Source organism: Lepisma saccharinum, chromosome 3 (assembly GCF_977018435.1).
Source record: "Lepisma saccharinum chromosome 3, izLepSacc3.1, whole genome shotgun sequence".
Lineage (NCBI taxonomy): Eukaryota > Metazoa > Arthropoda > Insecta > Zygentoma > Lepismatidae > Lepisma > Lepisma saccharinum.
Window position 1 is genome coordinate 83,669,975 of NC_139231.1, and position 26,001 is coordinate 83,695,975.

Sequence of the window (26,001 nt, forward strand, 5' to 3'; positions counted from 1 at the left end):
TTGAACATAATTTTCATGCAACACTTCGTTTAGAATATTATTTCAGTAATTTTGGATAATTTTAAGCATTTCAAAACAGTCCACGAAGTCAGGAGAAATCAGATTAGTTGCTTAATTGGAACAGCAGCTTTCTATAAAATGGAAACTAACTGTACACAAGGAATTATCTTTATTTGTCGCGGGGCCTCGGGCGAGTGCCGCTCCTCTGTAGGGCCGGTAGCTCTGATATCGCTCTCACACTTATTGCAAAGATTGTCAATAGATATTGGTGTGACACAAAAAATAATTTTCTTTTGTTTTTCTTCTTCCGTTAGTCATTAATTCATTATCAGTGCTATCTCCGTTAAACATGTCCGGATTTAGCAGTTAATCCCGGATCCATCCGTAAAATTTAGTGTGAAGAGAATACTTTGGGAAGTCGAAATCCTTGATACCTCGAATTTCCCCCCCCCCCCTTCAAGTTCGAGTTATCAAAGTTCCAATGTATTAGTCTTCAAATTTTAATGAAAATTCTTGTCCAAACTCTCTATGTAAGCTGTATTCAGGCAGCTATGTTAAACAATTTTTTATTACCCAACATATGTACATACTTTTCATTTGTCTAGCAAATGTAGATAATTCCCGAATGAAACGAAAAAAGGAAGAACGTCATACTTGGAAAAATCTCAACAAGTATCTATTAGAGCATATTTCTTTTTAAATGATGTCTTTGCTGCTTAAAATAATATTACAATCAAAAGTAATAAATATTTTGATTCGGTGTAATAATTCTTGGTAATACAGGTATAATAATAAAAGGATTGCCCATGTTATTTCCTAATTTAGAATAGCGAAGTGATATATTTTGTAACAAACAAAATGCAGTTACTGACCGTGTTAGTAATTTTTTATGTATATCAAGTATCAGAATAACATTTGTGCATAACTGAAATATTTGGTTAAATATTAATTGTGAATAAAAAAAGCACGCAAGCCAAGCATAGAAACCTCCCATGGGATCCATTGCCTCCGTAATTTTTAGAATTTTTCAAAACTAAATAAATAATAAAACAATTGAGAAAAAAATGTCTAAGTTCCTAATATAAGAACCGTATATAAATCGTCCTGGAACAACCAAGATATTTTATGTGGTAATTGGATTACCGTCGGCTACAATTTTTTGTTAAAAAGGTATTTCGCCGACATCGATAACCTATCCCAAATAAAATGTAATTCACACTAATGTTCTGTTGGCTACCCTGGATAATTTTTTTTAAAAAAATATGTCTAATATTTAGACATATTCTTTTAAGAATACGATTTGATCCTTAGTTGGTTTGTTGACAGTTCATTTGGTGTTCTAGAATTCGAATAATTTATTTCTTGTTTGTTTAAATTTTCAAGTTCTGCTCCCCTCTGATACGGTCAACATGTTTGAGTCTAAATACGTTGCACATAGAGCTTATAGGTTGCAGTCGGAAACAGCGCCGAATATGCAATATGTAAATTGCAAGTTTCGTTTGCCTAGCAAATATTATTTTTTTTAACAGTATTCCTAAATTTTAACTTTTTTTTTTGAAAGAAAGAAATTGCATTGTCAACCACTTAAATAAAATACAGGACAAAGTGCAAAATCAGAATCTAGTTAATGACTTATACCAAATGAATACTAAATTCAATAATATACAATGAGGTGCATTGAAGGTTTGAAATATAAACGCTGTTACGCATGACAGAAATTTCGAAAAGCTAGAACTTGGAGATGAACAATTTATAAACCTGATCGATTCATTTAAAACTGTTCTACATGAATAACCTTGACTTATTTTCTGTGTTTATTGTCACTATAGTTTGATTCTTCGTATTTACTCAGCTTTTCGTAATTAATAATTATTCCAAAATACTAGTGAATAAACATTTTTTTAAAATTTTCTCAACATTTCAACACATACGCGTACGCGCTTCTTCCCAGAAGAGACGATTGAATTAAACATCATATCGTTTACTTCATAACAACAATTGAAACAACAACATGAGAAAGAAACAGTAATCAATCAGCACTACGAAAACAGTTGCATGATTTAAAATTTCTATACCTTCCCCACCCCCTCCTTTCCTTACTTAATCTTATCCGTAACTTTTTAGGAAGCTTAAAATTTGTTATCATTTTATAAATATTATTATTTCTTCAATTATGCTTATTTTGTCTTGAAATAAGAAAAGTTAGCATAATACATTTCTAGCCATTGGCAGTATAGAATTTATATTATTATTATTATTATTAATTTTATTATTGACGTTTATCAAAATGTAACGAAACTTGAAGTATAAATTATGTATATTTTCTTTACATTATAAAGAAGTTGTTTAGAAACATAAGTTTGTTTAGAAATAACGATTTTCAGCAATTGTTTCGTACAGTATATTATTTCTGAATATTAGCCAACGTAGGGTCGAACATATATTCTCTAATTTATTTATTACTTGCCTATAACACAGGTGTACAGTTATATGAATTTGCGGGACTGGGAAACAGTGCATCGCAGTTAGATTATATCGTGGATGGGGAATCGCTTGACCGAAGTTGGCCGTTGTTCTGCCGAGAGTTGGCGCACCACGGCTGCTGGATGACCAGCGTGCCGGAAATTTTGCTCAGTCGGCGACGACGTTCGGGAAACAAAGCGGACGATGTCGACATCTTAGGCTACTTATTTGTCGTGAATCTATACACGCAAGAAACTCCAACAAACCAACGTCCGTATAATCATTATGAAAATTATGTCCAAATCCTTAAGGTGAGGTAAATGTTAGTATTTAAGCTATTGGCAGATGGAAACCCACAAATCCACAGTGTAAGGAAAGACATTCAATTAAGCACCCCCTTGTTTGTATTTCAATTATTCCACGTCGCTTTCTGTATTTCTAGATTCATTGCGACGATGAGGATTGAACAATTATGAAGGTGTACCTGCACATTTTCTGGAATTTGAACCGAGGATCGTGTGGTTACCTTAACCCGCATATACGGATGCTGTATTATTAAACTTGTACAAGGGCATCAGAACTGTCGACATTAAGTTTGCTAAATGAATGGTATGCAGAATTCGACGAACCGAGAAAGTGACCTTTTTTTGTTGTTTTTAATGCAAAAAGCACACTTTTCGCATTGATGAGGTTTAATAATGAGTGGTTGCTGCAAAGGTGAAAACTGATCCGCTATCGAAGCTTTGTAGATAGCACATCGTACCCCGTCACCTAAGCACAGGGGTTAACCGACACTCTGGAATAAGGCTCATATTTCCGTTAACTTGTCCGGGAGCTTAACCTGGATGAGGCACTCGGGTGTAATATTACGATACGGTTCGTTGCAGATTGTTCGGCGGAGGGGGACACCACCATTGTCAAAAAGAAAAGGGGGAGACAAAACGAAAAAAAGTGGGAGGGGTAAAAAAGCAAAATGGCTCACCTGTGTCCATGGTGTTTCTCCGGATGTGATGCGCTGGTGCTCCTTGCGAGATGTCATTTAGAGGCATCCATCACGAGGCTTATGGGGCACTGTGAAGGCAACGTTCGTTGATTAGGATCGGGGGGAAAATCTTCTGCTTTCAAACAACGCTCGAACTCAAGATGCACTGCCAAGATTTCTCACGGCCAATAACGAACGCTCCATGCAAAAGCCCGCGGGTTAACAAGCAACTGAGTCCGAGTGAGGATTAAAAACACGACCGAGCGACCAACCACCGCGAGAAATGGCGCTGTGAGCAGCATCCGTCGCCTCATATCCTTCAGCTCAACGGAACAGGGCCTCCCGTCCAACCATGATGCTGCGCGATCTCTCGTTGCCCAATCGTGCGCTGCCTCTGCATCCTAGGGGGCGGCTCCCTTTTTCTCGTTGGTCTCCGGTCCCTTCCCTGGCCACGCACCGCAGCGCCAATCGGTTGGGGAGGCATCGTCGCCCCTCTCGGAGCTCGCCGCTCGGCCTCCCCCACCCCTTCCCTGTCGGCGCTTTTGCAAGGGTCACCGGTTCTCGTAATGAGGGTGTCCCTCCCACCGCCGATATGATTAAAGGTCCCTCTTGTGCCCCGTAGGGTGGACGGCGATGAGATAAGCCCTCGCCGGTAAGTTCAAACCATTCATTTCTTCAATTTTTGCCGCCGATTTCGTCACACACGCATAAACTTCTCCACACACGCGCCCATGTTATCCCTATATGTATCTTCGTGAAATGGACTTCCGAGGGTTTCTGAAACGTTGATTTTTACTGATGAGACCTCTGGTACAACCCTTCTTTCTAAAGTCCATAGAATGTCAACAGGAGCCCACATGGAGGGTGAAGGATGAAAGGAGTTGACTTTGCTGGAATGAGGAAGAAATCTTCATTCTTCAATCTTTATTTGTGTCACTTTTCTTTCCTTTTTTTACATTTGTGTTTCTTTTTCTAAATTTTCGTCTTTCTCAGTCTTGGAATTCTTATTCATTTGCTGTGTTTCCGACTGTCTTTTGCTTTCCTCTCCTCTCCTCTTTCTCTTTTTCTCCTTTATACAATTCTCTCTCTTTCCTCATTCTCGAACTTATTTTGGTTCTTTCTGTCTCTCTTTGTTCCTTTCTCTCTTATTTCTGCTTCTCTAAGCCTCTCTCTCTCTCTCTCTCTCTCTTTCCCTCTCTCCTCTCCTTGCCTCTTGCTTTATTTCTCCTTCACCCGTCTCTCTATCGTTCCTTTTATCTCTCTTTCTTCTCTTTCATCCCCTCGCCCTTTCTCTTCCTGACGGGCTTTTGGTTTTTATTTCTTTTTTTTTCAAGCGATCTCTCGTTCGATACCTGCTGGACGCACCTTGCGTAGTGGTTCGGCACTCTAAACTGTAGGTCCAGTCCTGATAAGCCTATCTAAGCATAAAATGGATTTAAAACAAACTCGGACAAACAAACTTTTGTCTATTGTTTCTTCGATTGCTGTTGTTTCTTTCGCTCAATGTGTCTTGTGCTGTACTCCTGTTTCTTTCTTTTTTCCTCTGTCGCTTTTTTTCATTTTTTGCTATGTATCTGTGTTTAACACGACTCTATAAACATGATGTCAGACAATTTTTAACAGCCTATATCCCACTTAAAAATATAATTTTATGAATTTGACGACTATCCCCCCCGTTTTGAAACCTTGCTGTGGACGCACGCCCATGCACATTTTCCCTGTATATTCCTGCAGTGGATATCTGTTGGTGGATTTTTCCAGCAATGGCAGTGTCATCTCCCGAGAATTTCGTTTGAGCGTTCAAAATAATCTCAGGTGGGCTCTGCTTTGATGGTTTAAAACCCTTTCTCTTTCTTACCACGTGCTACGACGCCAGGGGTTCCGGGTCTAAATCCCGGCTTGGCATGGTTGTTCTTTGTGAGCGCTCCTTCATCAGTTTCATCATATCATTGAAACTGAACAACTAATAGTGTTGCTCACGGGACGGGACATGTCCCGTCTCGTCTCGTGTCTCGTCTCGAAAACGAGACGAGACACGAGACGGGACAAGCCTTTTGAAATTCGAGACGGGACGAGACGGAATGCCTTTCTCGTCTCGTTTTCGAGACGAGACACGAGACGGGACGGGACGGCTTTTGAAAAGTCTCGTCTCGTCTCGAATGTCTCGAAAAAAATAAAAGCAAAATTTTTAATCAGTTCCAAATACTTGTTTGCTTGGAATAAAGTATTTCAATTAGAAACGTTGATAAGCGTGTATTAAGTCAAAATAAGAAGACTATTCTAGAGAGAGGCATGAATGAATACCTAAACTTATTTCCTATACCCATTTTTTTTAAAAAAAAAATATTCCAGGCTAATAACTTTATGTTACGATAGTACTCCAGATACTAATGCAATTCTGAATAACATCAAGTAAAAGGGCAGGTAGAGAAGGTGGAAGGAGGGGCCAAAAGATCGTGGAATGTCTGCGTCCGAGGTTTATCTTGTAAAAATAGTCTCAGCTCTATAGGTTGGAAAGATAAACGGACCGACGGATATGGTTTATTTTTATTATTTAATTTTTACATCAAAGGGTGTACAGAAGTGATTGTTATTAGGAAGTAGGGAAAGCATTGTAGGAAACATGGCAGTACAAATTGATAAGGAGTTGTTGGGAAAGTTATTAAGGAGTCCAAGATATAAGCAAGACTAAGAGAAGGAGATAATTAGGGACAAATAATCGTGCATTATCCCACTCCGAACAGCTGAGAGCTAAAGAGGAGGAGAAAATACGGGAAATATGGAAAGAAGTAATTTGGTGATTTTAGTGTTTACAGGGAACCACGACAAGATTTTACCACATGATTATTTGCACGGGTTGCGAAATTATTAGAATGTTATGGAAATTTCGGATGTCTTTGTTGAGAAAATTCTTGTTGTTTCCCTCAGGCATTCTGCAGGTGGTTGGATTCGATTTTTTACGTCCGTTTGAAGATTATTTCCAATGTTTTTTTTATTTCTTTATTTCTTATTTAAGGAGAATACTATTCCTTGGATTGTAATAACGAAATACTGAGGCTGATATAGAATAGATTTCAAATGAAGGAAGTGCACTAAGTTCTGTATAATCGTCGTAGAAGGAAACTTTGCTCTATGAGGGGACTCCCCGATGGTACAGTGGTAGCATCGTCGCCTTGTAATCAAGGGGTCCCGGGTTCGATACCCGGTGAAGGCACATTGTGATTTGAACCCCACTTTAAACTGTGGGTCCAGTCCCGTTTAGCCTTTCTGTAAATCAGATGAAGGAATGTTGTAGCTGTTCTTTTTATTCTGTAAATTTAGCCTTCAAGTTTATGAGCAAAATACATGTAGTATCTACTGTCTACATTTTCACTCGTTATTAAACACATTTCACAAAGTAGTTTTATTGAACTTGAGAGGGAAGCTGACAGCAATGTCAGGGTGGCGGGAGCTTGTTTACGACCAGGGTGTATTCCGAGACTATTTTTCGCCGCTCACCACTGACAAAGGTTTCGCTTTGAACAATGGACACCGTTGCTTCAGGGGGCAAACACCAAACATAGGGCAAGGTTGACCTGCAGTAGCAGGTACGTGCCATAAATCCAGGCCTAAAGTAGGAATGAAAGTTGATGCAAGGGAGGGGCAATAAAAATTCTGTAATTTGGTTTGCTTGCTGACAGGAAGTTTTGCAGGAAAAGCTGAAAAGGAAAACGGCAGACTTTGAATGAAAGAGGGACAGTAAACACAAGTTCTTTGTATTATTCGCCGATACACAAGCTTCCATTTCGAAGGTGAGGCTATCAGCAGCGAAGTTATTAGAGGGTTGGAAGCAGTGACGACGCCAGAGGAGGCAGGGGGACGCCCCATGTCAGACACTTCGGCCCCCCACCCGGGCCCCCCAACTGAAGTTAATTAAATATCGAATAATAAGAGAGATCATTTATAAGAGTATGACGATTTTCACCTTTTCAAAGTGGTGTATTCTGCATATCACTGTCCTGCTTATAATACCAACTTGATTAACAAATATTAATTTGTTTCGTCCAAGATTCGAGCGCCGACCTGGGCATAGGTGATTTCTCATTCATTTATGTCATGTAATAGCCGAGATTAACCTAAGTTTTAACCAGTCTTAAGAACTGGGAAAAAGTGTTGAATGTGGATGGTTTTAAAACATCACGAATATTTTGAGGACCACAAGACATCATCTGTAGTACGGGCAAATTATTCTAATCGTGCTCGTTAGTGACAACGCTAATTATTAAAAGACATTCAAAGTTGATTCAAGATTTGGTTGGTTGGTTGATTTGGCGTTTGAAGTCCACTTTATGCACAGTAAGGCTAGTCGGGACTGGACTTATAGTTTAAAGTGCCTCCACTAGGTATCGAACCCAGGACCAAAAGTGATCGAAGAAAACCCGACACTACATGTCAGATGTTGTGGATTCATCGCGGCTTCTTACTATTCAGGGACTTGAATTTCGAGATGATGAGTCTGAGGAAACCTTAACAATGGGAATTTCTTTGATACTCTTGAAGTTAATGAGGGGATATTATTTGGAAATGTATTGAACGTGAACCTTGAAATGCAAATTACACTTAAAATTCGATTCAAAACATATCGCGGACAGGTAAAAGAACGCTTATTAGGATTTGCCACTCTTCAATCATTAGATGCAGGTTCGCAGTTTCTCGTACATATCAAAATCGAAGAACTTCTTCCCACGAACTCCATAGGTGCCTGTAATTGGGTAGCACAGACATACGTTGGAGTGGTAGAGTAAGAGTAAGTATTGCCAGGGTCAGAATATTTCTTGAATTATGAGATAACTGTAACCTTTGTCTGATTTTTTATCCTGTGATAACATTTCCCTGAAAGGTGAAACACAAATTTTGCCCAAAACTCTTCAGCGTTACGAAGATGGTTGTCCTTAAAATCTTTGAAAAGGCTTGTTCGAAACAGGATGCTGGATGCAGACTGCCTCATTTGGCTGTTCGTACCATTGAGAAGAAATGTCAAGTCCTGGACGTACCAAAGGTGCGCAATGTGTTCTCCAAAGCACATAGAGCAGAATTCTCCTACAGGAGAATTGCACTTCACTAAGTGCCTCACATTGTTTCTAATACTTAAGAAGATTAATTTCTTCCAACGTCACGTTTATTTTGAAAGAAAATTAAACTCTTAGAAGCATTATTTTCATCATTTATAATTCGTATTATCTTATAACTTAAATATTTATATCAGTAGTTTCATCTCAAGAAAGACGATGAATTATAAAATTATGAATGTCTTTCAATACTGAAATAGGCCACTAGAGACAACGCAACTTACCAATAAAAAAGAATTAATGTCTTTATTAAAGCGAATCATGTGGAGATAAACTCGTAATCAAGAAGTAAATTTAGGCAGTAAACGTCCACTCTAAATAAAAGACACACACAAAACACCATACATGAATATAATAATAATAATAATAATAATAATAATTATTATTATTATTATTATTATATAAGTATGTATATGTGTAGTGTTTTCTGGCGTTTTAATGTGACTGCCCCCTTACAATATTTTGTTGCCAGCCTCCCCCCCCCCCAGTCAAATTTCCCTGGCGTCGTCACTGGTTGGAAGTAAATTTATTAGGACGAGGAAAGTAACATTAGCTGTTGACAGTGTTGCACCAAAGGACGTGATATGTGCTACTGTTTGTATAAATGATAGGAAATTTAAGCAAAATTTTATAATTGTTGAGACTTGAGAGTTGTTTCCTTAATTTCATCGTAGGAAGATGTTTTCTGAGACAGAGTGGGATTATTTTACACATACATGGGAAAGGGTGGTTGTTTAAAGATAGAGACGTATTTTGCACATTTTTTAAAAGTTCAGATAAAGCGAGAATTTAGCCTTACTGTTATGAAAAGAAGTAACGCAGTACAGGGAAAGAATAACTCTCCACATTTCTCGCACCTGGTGGGATATAACACACATTCACAAGGTATTGCAGGATGTCTATGAACGAGGATGAAGAGGGATACGTGAAATTTGACTTAACTGCGGGTGAATTAGTTTATTCTAATATTCTTAAGGTTGATATTCTTTTTTTTTGTTTTTTTTTAAGGCTAAATCGCGAACCGACCTACAGTTTAAACTGCTATCCGATCCACTTTGTGCCTCCATTGAGTATCGACGCGAGGACCCTTCATTAGAAGACCTCGACGTTATTACTACGCCATCGGGGAGGCACCCAATTTACACAAATATGTTGATTCCAATAACACGTTATATGCATAATCTAATAATGATGCACTTTGGGTGCATCTAAACATATTTTTTTCAACTATAGCATGTCTAAAAGAATCATTGAAGTTGGGATTTTTATAACTTCAGGAGGCACGGCTCTGTAAACGTGCGATATAAAATTAATGCAGGTTTGTCTTCCATACGTGGTGGTTTTGTCACGTTTCTTCGCTTCGTAAAACATACACTGTTGCAGGAAAGGCTTCTTGCATCCTCCTGGGGCCTTGCTCTAGCTAAACAAAAAATATATTTGTTTAGCATAATCGAGGGTTACATATTCCTGCCGAACTTACTAGAAAACAAGGATTCTATTGGGATCATACTGCTTTGAATGACAGTATCAATGAAGTTTTATGTACGCTACTACTTATAATAATGAGCATAAAATATTAATCAGGAACTTTATTTTTCGTCAACTGGATGTAACATCTTTTTTTGTTATTCAGCAAATATTCAATTCATCAATTTTCTTGCCAGGACAGCTGTTTTTATGCAGATTTTGACGATCTTAACTACACGTAAGCTAGATATTAGCTAATATTCGTGCTGTTATATTACTATTCTTCTACCATCTTTGTAACATGTCATGCAATAACAATAATGGAATTGATTAATTTACATATTCATATTTAAATATTTAAACACACGAGAGAAACAGGACATGACATAGAATGGGATGAGGCTAAGCAGATAGGAAGGGAGAAGAGAATGCTAGTGAGAAAATGGAAGGAAGCCAAGGAAATAGAGAAGAAAGGTGAAGAAGACACAATGAACTGGAATGGGGGACTGAAGTTAAACAAAGAATGGAAGAAAGTGTTAGAAAGAGTGGAAAGGACAAGAGAGAAAGAGGAGAGGTGAAGGGAGAAAAATGAAGGAAAAAGAGCGTGAGATATTCAATATGAATATCTCTTCACATTCTATATGAAAGTTATTATGTTTAGCCTTTTAGGTGAAAGTACAGTTGGAAAGTGAAAGTCACCTGCTAGAAAGTTCCTTTCAACTTTCTAATAGTCTGGAGGGAGTAAAGTTTGTGTATATATAATGCCCTTTTTGTGTATCTTGTTACTTTTGTACTTGATACAGAGTCTGATGAAGACCTTGCTAGAAGGTTGAAACGTTACGTTTAGTTTATGTTTTTAATAAAATAAATTACTGCCTTGGTCAGCATATTTATATTTTTTCATAATCATGGAAACAAGGCTTAATGGTGTTATAATGTTATTATTATCATTTTTTCTGAAACACTTGGCTCAGACACCCTCCCCCGACATATATTTCTAGATGCGTGCCTGCCAAAGGATAAATTAGATCAAGCGGTGGTGGTACCGGACTTAGAGGCTAAAGGGAAAACAAAGAAGTATGTGCGTCATAAGCTGAGCATAAGAAACAGCACAATATCACAAAGAAACACTTTTTGAAACTTATGTCATAGAAGATGTTTAACAATATTAAGAACAATAAATGCTTTCTATTTGTAATATACTAAACATTGAAATTTTAAATAGTCTTTTGTGTTCGTACTACACATTTAAAAACTTTTTTGTTGCTCCCCAGCGCCAAGCTTAGAATTTAAAGAAAAAATGTACATTTTCATAGTGCACGGAAGTTCGACATTCAGAAAGAAAGAAGGTCTATTGGAAAACATTTCAAGACTTCCAAAAGGTATAGCAGTAATGAAAAAGAGCACTCACTTATACCGTGTTTGTTACAACCTGTCCGGCTTCCCGCGGTAGCTGATCGCTGGCTTTTCTAGCATAAACCAAGCGGTGTTGCTGCTGAAGACCGCCTGAACTCCGTGCTGGGGAAAGCCAAAGCCAGGCAGCAAATTAAAATACGCAACTTGGCAACAACGTCTACGTAAGCTCCTCTCTTCTGGCTTCCATTCGCTCCTCGCTGGCCAGCAGACGACTTTTTTCTCGTTTCTCATTGGCACCAAAACTGTCGAGCGATCGCTAGCGCGGGAAACGGGACAGGTTCTTCTAACAAACTTGGTATAAATGTACGATGGATAGACAGTTGTATGAAGCGAGAAAAACCACAAGGTAGATTTCATAAGATACCTAGCAATCAGTAACCAACAAACTGCATTTTTAATATTAATGTCCTCATGATTAACGAACCTTATTTATTCTCACCACGCAATGGGTAAAATATTTGGAGCTTTATCCCACTTTCCGGAAAAATATTTCGTGTTTCTGCTACTTTTGACTTTTGTTGCCATGATATCCCGGATCACTTTTACGAGACGAGACGGGACAAAACGAGACGAGACGAGACGAGACAGAACCCTTCGAGACGGGACACGAGACGGGACAAAAGAATATTTTCGAGACGAGACACGAGACGAGACAGCATTTTCACGAGACGGGACGGGACAGACCAAAGTCTCGTCTCGTCTCGTCTCGTGGGCAACACTAACAACTAACGATTTTAGTTGAATCAGTGATCGGTTAGTTTGTATGAACTTTCCAGCCTGATCATTACCAGTGCGTAGTTAGAGATCGGTTAGTTCATATAACTCTCCAGCATAATTATTGCCTATTTTTGTGGGAGCAGGAAAATGTTTATTATCCATTTTGCCTTGACTCATCTCATTCAACAGGTCGCTGGTGCCGTGGCTTGCCGCGAGTTGATAGCTTCCTGGAGATGAGGCCTTGCTCGAGGAAAGGTTTATTATCCAGTTTCATCATATCATCACTCATCCTCATCTTCGCGATTAGCCTCCCCGATGGCGCAGTGGTGGTGTCGTCGCCGTGTAATCAAGGTGTCCCGTGTTCGATTCTCGGTGGAGGCACATAGTGGTTCGGATCCCACTTTAAACTGTAGGTCCAGCCCCGATTAGCCTTACTGTGCAGACTTAAAATACCAACTCAATAAATCAATCATCTTCGCGATTAGCCAAAAGTGGCAGAAAAGCGAATTAAAATATATCAATCAAACCTCTTTCTTACACTTTACTCTCTCTCTCTCTCTCTCACCCTCCCTTTCTTTGTACCTTTCTTCCTTATTACGTTTTTCTATCTCTTCTTTTTTATTCTTCTTCTTTTGTTTCTGAATCTTTCTTTCCTTTCTTCATCTCTTTCCTCCTCTGTATCTCTATCGATCAAATTTCTTTCTAATTTCATCTCTTTGTATCTCTTCCATTTTCCTTCCCTTCATTGCATGTTTATTCCTCCCTCCATTTCTCTATCTCTTTCTTCTTTTTTGTGTCTTCGTTTTTCCCTATGTTCTACCATCATCTTTTCTACAGTTCCACCAAGATGATAAGAACCTTCCCTTCGTTATGATACAATCAGTTGACACTCACTAAAAGCGACGGGAATGTGTTGAAGAATGCTGCACATTTGGCAACGCAGGAACATGCTAAAGAGCTCCTTCCGCTCGCTTGCTGTTCAAAGTTTGAGGACAGCGCCGCAGAAGTTTTCTTATCTTGGTCAAGTTGTTTCTTATTTCCATCTCTTTTTCTATCTCTCTTTCTAGATATGTGAGATTCTTCCTCTCTACTGTAAATGATCCTAAAGTTTCTCATGTGTCTATTTGGGTAGCTCGGTATGTGACACACTATTGGAGACGACCCATTCCCAGCCGATGGCGACGCCTCTGAGAGAGAAACAAGCAATCATTTATGTCCAAATTTAAAAATCTGATGCTCCAGACGAACTACTATCATTGTAGGAGTAGATCGTCACTGTAATGAAGTAACACATGAACTACATACTCCATATCCTTGGAATCTGGAGCAAGCGAACGGAAACAAGTCTTTTGGCAGTGCATTACTCGACCGACAAAAATGTATCCAATTTTACAAATTTACTTCCAAACAAAATTAAGTTATCTCAATTATTTTAAGACATTAGTCTATCCTGGAATTAGATAGTGGCATAGCGGCCGTCCCCGCAATGCGGGCGGAAGAGGGGCAGAGCCTGGCTAGGTGTAGGTGACCTGCAATATTTTCCATGCTCCTGAAATTTGATTCCAGAAATTCAACAGAGTAACTTAGCGAGCACTGAGTAGAAAGCTTTATTATTAGTCTTAAACATCTTGTCAGGTAGTCGAGTGGGTTCCCTCTATCATACAATGTCTGCGATAATAAGCAAGGGTGTACTGGCTCTGCCAGAGGGGCCAGGGAAACTTGACATGTAAATCCCTGAAATTTTGAATTAACTTACTTGCTAGCAGGTGATCATCAATGGAAAAATAACTCGTTCAATTATACATCGTTTTTCGTAAATGGAGTATACATTGTCTACAGTAGGAATCACGTATGAAGATTCATATGCTCAGCCAGCATGTCTGTTATTGTCACACAATAAACAATCAAGGTTGGTAATTCATTAAGTTTATCACTAATGCTCGTTTTACATGCTGCATTTAAAATGTAACTTCCCACCAAATATATGTTCATTTTCCACATTGTCCACACTTGTTATGTCTTACACGTTATTCTCTATTTTTAGCTATACTGTGGCAAGCTAGTTGATTTTTCTTTTATCTGTCAAACATTTCATTCAAGGAGGTCCAAAATTCAGTAGAACTTGGGTCCAGGGGCAGTTTTTCTACCAACAATAAAACTTTTTTCTATGCCTGCTTAAATATTTCACGATGCACTTTGTCATGCATAGAAGCAACTTTGTCCCTTTCCACTTTCACACACACAAAAATGTTCTTAAACTGCCAAATAGCAAATTCCAATAGCTACTAACAAACAATTTTCTCTAAGAATAAAAATAAATGACAACCAGCAAAAAAAAAAAAAAGCACGTTAGCTATGCTTGTGACACTCTATCTTTGTAAAGCCCGACACATATTTCTCTGCCGTGCGATGCGCGACACAACTCAAGAAGCAGTATTTCTAATGGAGCAGATATAAAAATCGCTACATTGAGCTGATGCACAGCTGTTACAACAAGAAAATTAGAGAATTCAGCATTATCAAACGTTGAATTTTAAACGTCATCCAGGACTAGGATTAATATGTACTAACAAGTGACTTTGTATGTACATAGATATGGACTAAAAATTCGCAAAATATGGACTAACACATACGTAAAATTACCCAAAATGCTACAAAGAAGACTCCTTCGTAGTGATTCCTTATTTGAGTGATTTCAAACAAAATAAACAATTTATTATTTTCCATTGCATTAATGCACTGGTAGCGTTTTAACTGTTCATTCCCAATGAACCCGTCTACACTGGTACGGAACTGCATAGACAGATAATACACGACCTAATACCACTGCTTTGAGAACTAATAACATGTGAACGTGTTAAACCGCGACAATTGGACCTCAAGCAGTATTATTGCCTCTCTGTGATCGGCGGCAGTCGGTTGCCTTTGTTGTACATTTACAAACGATGCCGGCTTCGACAACAATAACAAGTACATATACTGCCACTAGACGATCAGCTACGCGGCTTTTTCTTTTGCTATGAACTTGTCACCCATCAGAGCATGGCAATTTTAACACAGAAAACTATGCATCGCATTAAGCAGCAAAAATGACAGTCTCCTCTATGCAATTTCTACAAGAACACGTGCCGGAGCCAAGAGTTGAAATGCTCATGGAGCCACATAATTTATTTCTTTTGAACAATTCGGAAATTATGAAATATGAACAATTTGTGAAATAAATCTGTTGAAATATGTAAAATTAAGTATATTTTCCTTAAATATGTAAAAGTATGTATTAAAGTTAGAAATATGGAAAAATTTTGACAATGAAATATGCCTTAAATCACTACAAACATTACTATTGGCAAAGTATCACAAAATGTCAGAGATATTTCGTCAAACTAAAAGTATGTATTATGCATATGGAATTTAACGTTCATTAACAAACATACACTTTTACATACACACACGCAATACACGCACACAACGTCAAACCGGTCAAATACTTAAAATAATATTATGGCGCTTTGAATCCAACAAAAATCACCGCCACTTTGTCTTTCTCCTTCAGTGATAGAAATAGTGCTTCCATAATACAGTTGGCAACACTAGTTACTAGCTAGCCAATGAAAATGCATTGTGTAAAATAAGCAACTATTACGTCTTGCTGTAGGTGCCACATTAACGTCCCTGTCGAACAGTGTGAACCGCTAGCTGGAGCACTATTCAAATGTTTTAAATTATGTTTGCCCGACTGTGTCCAAGAATGGAGTGACAATTGGCAACAATGGCGAAGGTTGGCGAGCAGGGTAGAACGCGTGATAATAAGAAGGAGGGAGACGGAACTAAAATTGAGATCTGCACCGCGGTAGAGATAGCTGTGTCGGGCTTTACTCTTGTGGTCAGCTAGAGGGGGGGGGGCAAGGGAGCAACTGCCCCCTGAGGGCCTGCTTTGCCCCTCCTGTGAAAAATACAAAAAACACTCCTACCTGGAATTCTCACTAATCTTTACAATTATATCATGTGTTACTCTAGCAACATAACAAAGACACTTATTGATTTTGTGATTTATTAGAGTGTATGGGATTCCGTATAATGTATCAGGATTGGGAGGAGAAATTCCCTTCCAGATTCAGACTTCGGGAAATGATTTTGCAATTTTTCAGTATGTAGAACAGTTGTGACATTTTGAGTAGTCTTATATTAAAGGTGCTGTAAGCCCATAGTGTAATATTACTCATGAATGACGTATTGAGACTCAATAGACAGGTGACTCAGGAAGGTTATGCCATTGGCTGGGCTTCTGCGCTGGGCGAGCGAGAAGTCTAGCGTGGCAGATCCTTGCTGACTGGGGGAGACTTTGGACGAACTGGACCCAGGCTGGACAGGCTGAGTATACTGCATTACCGTTATCACCCTTTTTGGGCCTGCATGGCCGGGTGTAATTTACCTAAAGTTCATATAGATATTTTTACTTCTTAAAAGGGCAAGAGAAGGATTCTGTTTTTTTTGTATTAATTTTTTTTGGTAGATTGCTCCGGGTCATGTTGGCTGTGGGGGTTTTGGGCGGGGCTGCGGTTGGCTCGGACTTGTGTAGCAGTTACTCACTGACTTGTGACAATCAAATGGGACGAACTGTAATATTTTAAGTGGGAGATACTCTATAGTACGTAATTTCTGTTGATTTAACTAACTTTGGAAAGAATAATTAATATTATTATTTGTTAATAAAGATTATGTGTGAAGGAATATTAATTTTAAATTTAATAATTTAAGTACCTAGTACATGATCATTAAGTTCCACTGCGCCGATAAGACAATCCTCATCTCACTTCTTTATTAATAAAGGGGAAACAAGAGATGTACAGGATTATAGTGCCTAATGTGTTTGGATGTTTTTCTTGGATATGTGGCTATGAAGTTTGAACTCCTTAAATTTTTGTTTCCCCAGTCTACCATTTGGTAATAGTGATTCATGTGGTAGAGAGAGGGAGTGGATATTTGATTTTTGTTACTTAGCGTTGTTTTTCTGCCACTTCTAGCTAATCGCAACAATGAGTGATGACGTGGAATTGATGAAGAGACACTCATAAACAGTGTCGCAACCACAAGGGGGCAAGGGGCATTGTCCCCCTACCTTGGACGGAAGTCCATTCTAGGGGAAGCAAACATTGAAGTAAAGAAACAAGACTAGGATAATCTAAGAATAGCAGGACAATTGGATACTCATGATGGAATTAGTTTATACGTGTCCTTGCTTTTTTCTTCCAGACGGCCAAGGGTACTTGCAAGGGGCACAGAGGGGCAATTACGCCACCCTAGATTTCAAATTTTATACAAATAAAAATACATTTCGTAAAATTTTCTTGCTCGCTTCGCTGGCAATATTTGCTATTCTTATAGTCCAAGTTCAGAGCCATAGCTATGGGGTGCCGGGAGTCAGCCCTGGGAGCAAAACGATCTATATGAAGAAAATAATGTTAAAGAGAATGCACTGGTGCCCTGTAAAATTATTTGCGCCCTATTAAAACAATTTATTTCTAATAAACTTAATATGAAATATTAATGATGACACTGTAATCCAAGAAGCCATTGATCAATCAAGGGATTCCTATTTGTTTGTCAGGTGTCAAAACATGTATTTCAACTATAATATAATACAATTCACACAATATTTTGCAAAATGGTTAACGTAACCAGTAGGCAACCATTGTCTGTAGTGATGAAAGAGTCTCCCCTTTGAAGGAAATTGAGTCCATGGTGGACTAAGGGACCCATGTTTTAATGTTTTAGCAAGTACAAAAAATGTATTACAAATTTTTACACAATTCATCAAAGTGTAGATAATATGTAACCATTATTATTTAATTAATTCGATTTTTCTTGCATAACACAACACAATGGTGTTGGATTCTCGTTAGATGGCCATGCGATACAATTTCCACGGGAGTCTTCCCAAGCCCTTCCGTCCATGGCAGTGTGCCAACTTAGCTCTCTTGGAGCCAGATCTGGCTCTTTCGTGCACTCTAGCCGGACCCTGTGGCCGAGTGGTTAGCACATCGCGCTGCGACGCCAAGGGTCCCGGGTTCGAATCCCGCTCGGGCTTGATTGTTTGCGAATGTCCATTCATCAATTTCATCACTCATCCCCATCTTCACAAATTAGCCAAGAGGCACAAAACGCGAAGTAAAATAAACTAAATCAATCAATCAATCAATCTTTCGTGCACTCGTTCGGCTGTGAACTGGGACGCCCACCCCCCGTGCCCCAGTATGATGCCATCTCTGGTTCCGACCCACATAGACCACCTTTCGTCATAATTATACATTTTGCACGTGACGTGATATTGTTATATTGGCTGCATCGCCCCACTCTCTCTTATCTCCTCAGCTACTTCTTTATAGCGCAATGCTAGACGTGAAATTGACATAATATTGTTATCAGGGAATTCTTTACTTTCGATTTCATACCACAATCGGTGGATTATTGAGATGGGCGATGCCGCCGGATCTAGATGTTGAAAACTAAGAATAAATTGTCATCAATTTAGAGTTAACGGTAATAGCAGTGCCCCACCCCTTTGACAACTAACATTACCCTAGAAGGCACTTTATCTAGCTCCATGAGTTTTAACTCCATTTAAGGTGAAATTTAGTTCTTTTACCGGTTTGGCAACACTGCCAGGAGGCAAGGAAAAAAGCATTGATCATATGGGAGTATGATTTGATTCATTCTCTTGTGAATATAAAACTTCCGATGGAATAGAAAGAGATTTCAACGGGAAGAGGGCAGTTTGAATATGAATTTCACCAGCGGAAAAGTCGAAACTTCCATTTGATTAGCCGTAACTTGATGTTGAAGTTGATTCCCCATAAGGAATACATTGGATTCCGAAAATTATTATTCATCATATTTTTCAAACATCGTGTCCAGCACCAGCTTAATAATCAACATAACAAAATGTTTGCACTTGTAACATGGAGAGAAATTCATACTCTTTTATACACCCAGGGTTTGTTTTAGTAGCAGTGCCCATTCGGGTGATACTGAAATAAATGCACAATTGGTGCGTATTGTATCTCCTCGCCATGAAAACAGACGGGAATTTTCCGAAAGCTGAACAGTTTTCTTTTGCTATATTATTGGATTGATTTGGTGTTTTAAGTGCACTTTATGCACAGTAAGGCTAATCTGGACTGGGCCTACAGTTTAAAGTGGGATCCGAACCACTATGTGCCTCCACCAGGAATCGAACCCGTCACCCCTTGATTACAAGGCGACGTTTTGCTATATTAACCTGAAAATAAATCTTAGAATGAAATTTGGAGCCCCAATTTCAGACGCCTAGACTTAGTGTTACTTATTATACAGTTACTATTATTCTTTGCGCACCAGGCCCAATTTTGTCTTAATCCGGCCCTGGCTGTTGGTAAACTACATATTAATAGTCTATTAACATTATCGACCTGTAAATATCAAGTAGATACAGTCCCTATTTGTCTATTTATGTTAAACTTTATATTCTTTGGCAATCTGGAAAGATCATTATCGAAAAATTCCTATTTGATGTTGCTCGAAGTTTTTTTTTTGTTCGTTGCAATTTCAATAGCTATATCAACCCTTTTCTGTTATTTACCTCTTTTGGGGGAAGGGGCAAGTGCCTCTGTTTACCCTGCTATATCTGCCAATGCGACACAACATATTAAAAATTTGTCCCCTCTAGGATTGACTTCGCCCCCCCCCCCTTTACAAAGAATTCCTGGCTTCGGGCCTGCTTGTGGTAGACAGCTGTATTCCTGTGCAAGCAGATTAAAATGTTCCTTATAGTAAAACTAACTGATTGCCCGACGTTGCCCGGGTATTTATTTATCCCAATCTTCTATTAGACAGGAAAATAATGAATGCTAACTATAGTGTAAAATGAAATTGGAGTTGAAAATCATTGGGAGTGTCCTTATTCATCTTAGCGACCGAGAAAACTATGGATTCTACATTAATATAGGTCGTTTTCGATTATTTTTATATGTCACCCCCTTCCAACCCCCACCCCTAGGGGTACCAGAGGTGTCTTGGAGTTGAACGGCATTGGGAGTGTCACACTTCATCTTAGCGACCCCGAAAACTATGATTTTCCTCACTAATAGCCTATCGGTTCTTTACATGTCACACTCCTACCCAACTCCAACCCCTAGGGGTGCCAGAGGTTCCTTGGAGTTGAATGGCATTAGGAGTGTCACTATTAATCTTAGCGACCCCGAAAACTATGAATTCTATACTAATATTTGTCGTTTTACATGTCACCCCTTCCCAGCTCCACCCCTAGGGGTGCCAGAGGTGTCTTGGAGTTAAACGGCATTGGGAGTGTCACTATTCATCTTAACGACTCCGAAAACTATGCATTCCACATAATATCGGTCGTTTTCGATTATTTTATGTCACCCCCTTGCCACCCCCTTGCCACCCCCACCCCCACCCCCAGTGTTGCCAGGGGTGTCTTACCCCCACAGTATTTGTTTCCAGGTTGCAAGTGATACGCGTACCAAGTTTGGTTGAAATCCAACCAGGCGTTCGAGAGTTATGCACACAGAAATCATAAAAGAGTAATTTTATCAGCTGGTGTTCCGTGTGATGCACTAAAAATGTATCAATTGGGAAGATCAGAAAATATCATTTCAAGGATAACAAAATTGCACATTTATTTATTTATTTACTAGATAATTCCAAATAGAGCTTTGACCATTTTACATTGGAATGTAATAACAAAGAAAAATAATGGAAGTAACAATAAAGAATAATAACATAAACTAATATACGAGGTGATAAAGTAAATTACACGTTGTTACACAGTAGCTTTTTAAAAATTACCTGGTTTTCAAAAATGTCAATTCTGTTTGGTAGAATGTTGTATTGGCCGGGTAGTCTGTGGAAGAGAGAACGCTGTATTAGGCTTAATCTTGGTTTCTGATATGTGAAAAGCTGAGTGCTCCTTGTGGTGCGGGACGGTACTCGAAAGTGAATTTCTTGAAGAAGGCGATCACTTCTTATGTTCCCATTGGCTATTTTATGGAGGAAAATTTGGTCTGCAAGTTTGTGTCTATCATGAGGGGTATTGATATTTAGCATTTTCAGAAGGATTGACTTATGTAAATATTTTGTGGATGGAATTCTGTGACGAACAATGGCCAGGAAGAAATTTAGAACAGAATTTAGTCTATCTAATTTTGAGGGGCATACCATAGACCAGATTGGAGAACAGTAGGCTATTCGAGTTTTGGTGAAACGAAAGATTTGTAAAAAGTGCTGAGAGCAGACAGGTTGTTTATTTCAGTAAAAAGATAGAGGAGACCCAGCATACGCATGGAACCCTTAGAGACTGCAGAGATGTGGTCAGAAAAGGAGAGTGTCTCATCAAATATGACGCCTAGGTCCTTCTGTGCGGCAACCTTTTGAACGCAATTATTTTCTATGAAATATTGCGTATTAAATATATTTTTCTATAATGAGAAGGTCATGGTGGTACATTTCTGAGGATTAAGTTTCAGGTTCCATATTTCACACCACTTTTTTAGGGAATCTAAGTTCTTTTACAACAGGGCCATGTCATTTAAATTTGATATTTTACTGTATATGTTGCAATCATCGGCGAACAAAAGAAGGTTTTTATAAGTCAGAAATATATTCTGGAAGATCATCAAAGTAGAGGATGAAGAGATGAGGTCCAAGAACACTGCCTTGGGGTACACCAGAAGATACACCTCGATAAGAAGAAGAGGTTCCGCAAAGTACAACCTTTTGTTGTCTGTCTCGGAAGTAGTGTTTGAGCAGAGAGAGAAATTTATCATGAATATTAAAATGATGAGATAATTTATGTAGGAGGTAGTTGTGGTTTATAGAGTCGAAGGCTTTGGAGAAATCAAGATATATTACATCCAGTTGGGAGTTTTCAGATATAGAGTTGATAGCGTCAGATAATACGATGCTGTGTCAATTGATGCATTAGGCCTCCCCGATGGCGCAGTGGTAGCGTCGTCGCCTTGTGATCTCGGGTTCGATACCGGTAGAGGCACATAGTGGTTCGGATCCCACTTTAAACTGTAGGTCCAGTCCCGATTAGCCGTACTGAGCATATAGTGGACTTATATACCAAATCATTCAATCAACTGATGCATTAAAGTGAAATTTTGTTATCCTTGAAATGATTTATTGGATTCAACATGTATGTGTCAATTGACATGTTTTGGGTTCTGTGTGTGGATATACCCATGCGATAGATTAATTTTTTAATGTTTTAGCTACTCTTGTGGTCGGCTCTTGCATTTTTGTGGTTATTTTTAATTAATTATTTTTCAGCCAGTGAGTATAACATTATTGTTTCCATAAAGATTCATCTTTTGAAAGTGACCTATGAAGTATGCCAAGTTTTACTTCAAAATCATCTGAAAACCGAGTGGGCAGAGCGAAGCAGTACACGGTGCTCGAAGGCTGGTAACTGCAGTCGCTTCCCCTAACTTCATGCAATCCCATTCCCTCTCACGTGTTCATTGGTGGAGCCGTCTCGCGTCACTGCTTGCGCAGAGAATTGTTTTCTTTCGCCTGCTCCAGAGATAGGCGGGACAGAGTATAGACACAGACAAGTTAATATTGTCTGTGGTATAGATCCTGAAATACTAGTTTTCCTGCAAGGTGTTATGTGTGTTGCCTAACTCTACGGCGATAAATGGATTGTAATAGCAACTTCTCTTCAATGGCAACTTCTACCACCGCCGCAGAGTTAGGCAACACACACAACGCCTTCAGGATCTAGGTGTCCCAATTTTGTTGCCAGTGACTGTACATTTTAAGCGAATACCTACAAGTTTCAGGTTCTTTTTTACTATTTTTAAAAAAAGATACAAGCCATTATAAGTATTATTTCCTTAAAGTTCATATTTTCACTTTTTAGTTATGCATAATTTATACATAGAGTTGGCCCGACCCTGTGGCCGAGTGGTTAGCACATCGCGCTGCGACGCCAAGGGTCCCGGGTTCGAATCCCGGTCGGGCTTGGTTGTTTGTGAATGTCCATTCATCAATTTCATCATTTCATCACTCATCCCCATCTTCGCAAATTAGCCAAGAGGCACAAAACGCGAAGTAAAATAATCTAAATCAATCAATCAATCAATACATAGAGTTGCTAATTTTATATTTGCACTCCAAAGTTTCAATCCCCATGGATATGCGATTTTCGAACACCGCTCCTACCTTAGCAAGAGAAAACTAAATCTGAGCTTACAGGCTGAAACCAAGTGTTATTTAATAATCAAAATCTATTTATTGATAACAACTCGTTTGAACCAGTTTCCAAATTCAAGTACTTAGGAGACAAATGAAAATGATATTCAAGAGGAAATAAAAAGCAGGCTTAATTCAGGAAATTCATGTTACTTTCTCTTCATAAACTTTTGTCGTCTCGTTTAATATCTAAGAAACTAAAAGTTAAAATATACAAAACAGTAATTTTGCCTGTAGTATTATATAGATGTGAAACTTGGTCTCTTACATTGAAAGAGGAACATAATTGAGAGTATTTGAAAATAAGGTCCTTAGGAAAATATTTGGGCCTAAAAGGGATGAGGAGACAGGTGTGTGGAGAAGGTTACATAATTTAGAACTACATAATTTGTATTCATGTCCAGATATTATTAGAATGATTAAATCAAGAAGACTTAGTTGGGTAGGTCATGTGGTACGGATGGGAGAGGAAAGAAGAATTTGCAGGATTCTTGTTGGGAAACCTGATGGTGAGAGACCTGTAGGAAGACCAAGACGAAGATGGAGAGATAATGCTCAGATGGACCTAAAGGAAACTGGTAGGAATGGAAAAGAGTATATAGATCTTGGCTCAGGATACACACTGAACCCAAAAAGTGTCAATTGACAAATATATTTTGATTTCAATAACACGTTAACGTGTATAAACTGCAAATGATGCACCTTTTAGTGTGTGAAAATACACATAGAAATATATAAAATGGTATTTTCAACAGATGAAGTTCCGTGTGATGCACTAAAATGCATCAATTGGGAAGATCAGAGAAGATCATTTCAAAGATAACAAAATTACACATCTATGTGTGTCAATTGATGCATTAAAAGTGAAAGTTTGTTATCTTAGAAATGATCTTGTCTGATCTTCCCAATTGATGCATTTTAGGTGCATCACACGGAACTTCATCTGTTGAAAATACCCTTTTATACATTTCTATGTGTATTTTCACACACTAAAAGGTGCATCATTTGCAGTTTATACACGTTAACGTGTTATTGAAATCAAAATATGTGTGTCGATTGACACGTCTTGGGTTCTGTGTGGGACAGATGGAAGACCTGTGTTGCTGCAGTCATAAACCTTCCGGTTTAAGAAGACTAGAGAGTTAGTTAGTTAGTTAGCTCCTACCTTATAAATTGCCTGTACTTGTTGTAGAATGTTATTCATTCACTGCGAATGAATTTAGTTGTATAGGTTCGTAGCAACAGCTTTCTTTCCAAGGAATGAATTGTTTGATTATACGTTTGTTATGGTTATTTGTTATTGTTAAAGATATCGATAAAGGAATACGGACGTACCGGTTGGAATTAAGTGGGAACCGAGGGGGAGGTGTCTTCGTTTAATCCCATCTAGGGATTTTACCGAGACGGAGACAGGCTTGTAAAAATAGAGACGAGAATAAGACCAGACACTTGAAGACTTGTCTGAGAACAGATTTCTATAGAATCGAGACGAGACTAGGACTGTGTCAAGCCTCGTCTCGATACTGTTGAACGTTCTCTGCTGCAGTAAAAATTATTTTTTCTACCTTTTACTTCAAAATTGAAAGTTGTATTTTAACTTGAATTGTGTGTGTTTCGTTAGAGTAGAATGTTCAGTAATGGTTTTTTTTCTATCTAGAATCACTTGACGTATAAAATACTCGTATAACACATAATATGATTCAGAAACTTACAAATTCACCAGGCACGTATCTAGAAATACATTTCGAGAAGGGTCCTCGAACGTTGATCAAGCATCTAACATGCAATAAAAATAAATCATAGGAATAACAACAATAAAAATTGTTTTAAGAGAAACAGGTATATTATCACTTCTGATAAATTTAATTGATAACAATAAAAAGCTGTTAATAATAATAATTATTATTACATGAATAGGCTAAAAGATGGTGAAAGAAGAGGAAATAGGTGGAATGGATTCATTGCATGTAGTTTATTTGTAATTAGAATTGTTAAAAATGTATCAAAACAGTTGTTTTACCACATAAATTAATGTAGTTTCAAGCGATGGATACTTATGTCTCTAATTATTATTATTAGTTGTATAAAATGCAATAATCTTTATCACAGACACTCTCAGAGTCAATACAAGACGGATTCATCCTAATGGGATTCTTACCTTCACGTGGGGAGTCCACACCCCTTGGATTCTTTGCTGTAAATACGTCCTTGAAATCCACAAATTTTAAGTTGCTGCCTGAAAACAATAATAATCTATTTTTACACATTCTTCATAATCTATTATTCTATTTACATATTATTTAACTACCTGTCATTGAAAAAGACAGGAAGTAAAGGGGTGCAGTTTACAGAAAGACTACAGAATATGTTTAAAATTCTTCTCTGCATGTTATCAATACATCTCTCTCCGTGCCACTTCCTTGAGTTAGAATTTTTCACTGAACTAATTTGCATTGCAATTCCGGTTTCTTCGTGTCCTATTCATTTGCATGTCCCGTATGCAAGTCAACAATTGTGATGTAGTGGTATATGTATGATTAATTTTTGGAATTGGTTAACGATTTTTCGACTGTGCTGAGTGTTTCAGAGATA

General features: G+C 38.3%; 1 protein-coding gene across 4 annotated transcripts in view; it reads left to right on the forward strand.

Annotated features, from left to right (window-relative positions):
- Positions 1 to 4,033: 4,033 nt before the first annotated feature.
- LOC145985879 (abscission/NoCut checkpoint regulator-like) overlaps positions 4,034 to 26,001 on the forward strand; it is a 438,255-nt gene continuing 416,287 nt past the window's right edge. For 2 of the 4 annotated variants that reach the window (XM_083120003.1, XM_083120006.1), the window contains exon 1: positions 4,034 to 4,097. The gene's annotated coding sequence lies outside the window, so the exon portion shown is untranslated. The remainder of the gene's footprint in view (positions 4,098 to 26,001) is intronic. The other 2 variants (XM_083120004.1, XM_083120005.1) reach the window with 1 other exon arrangement.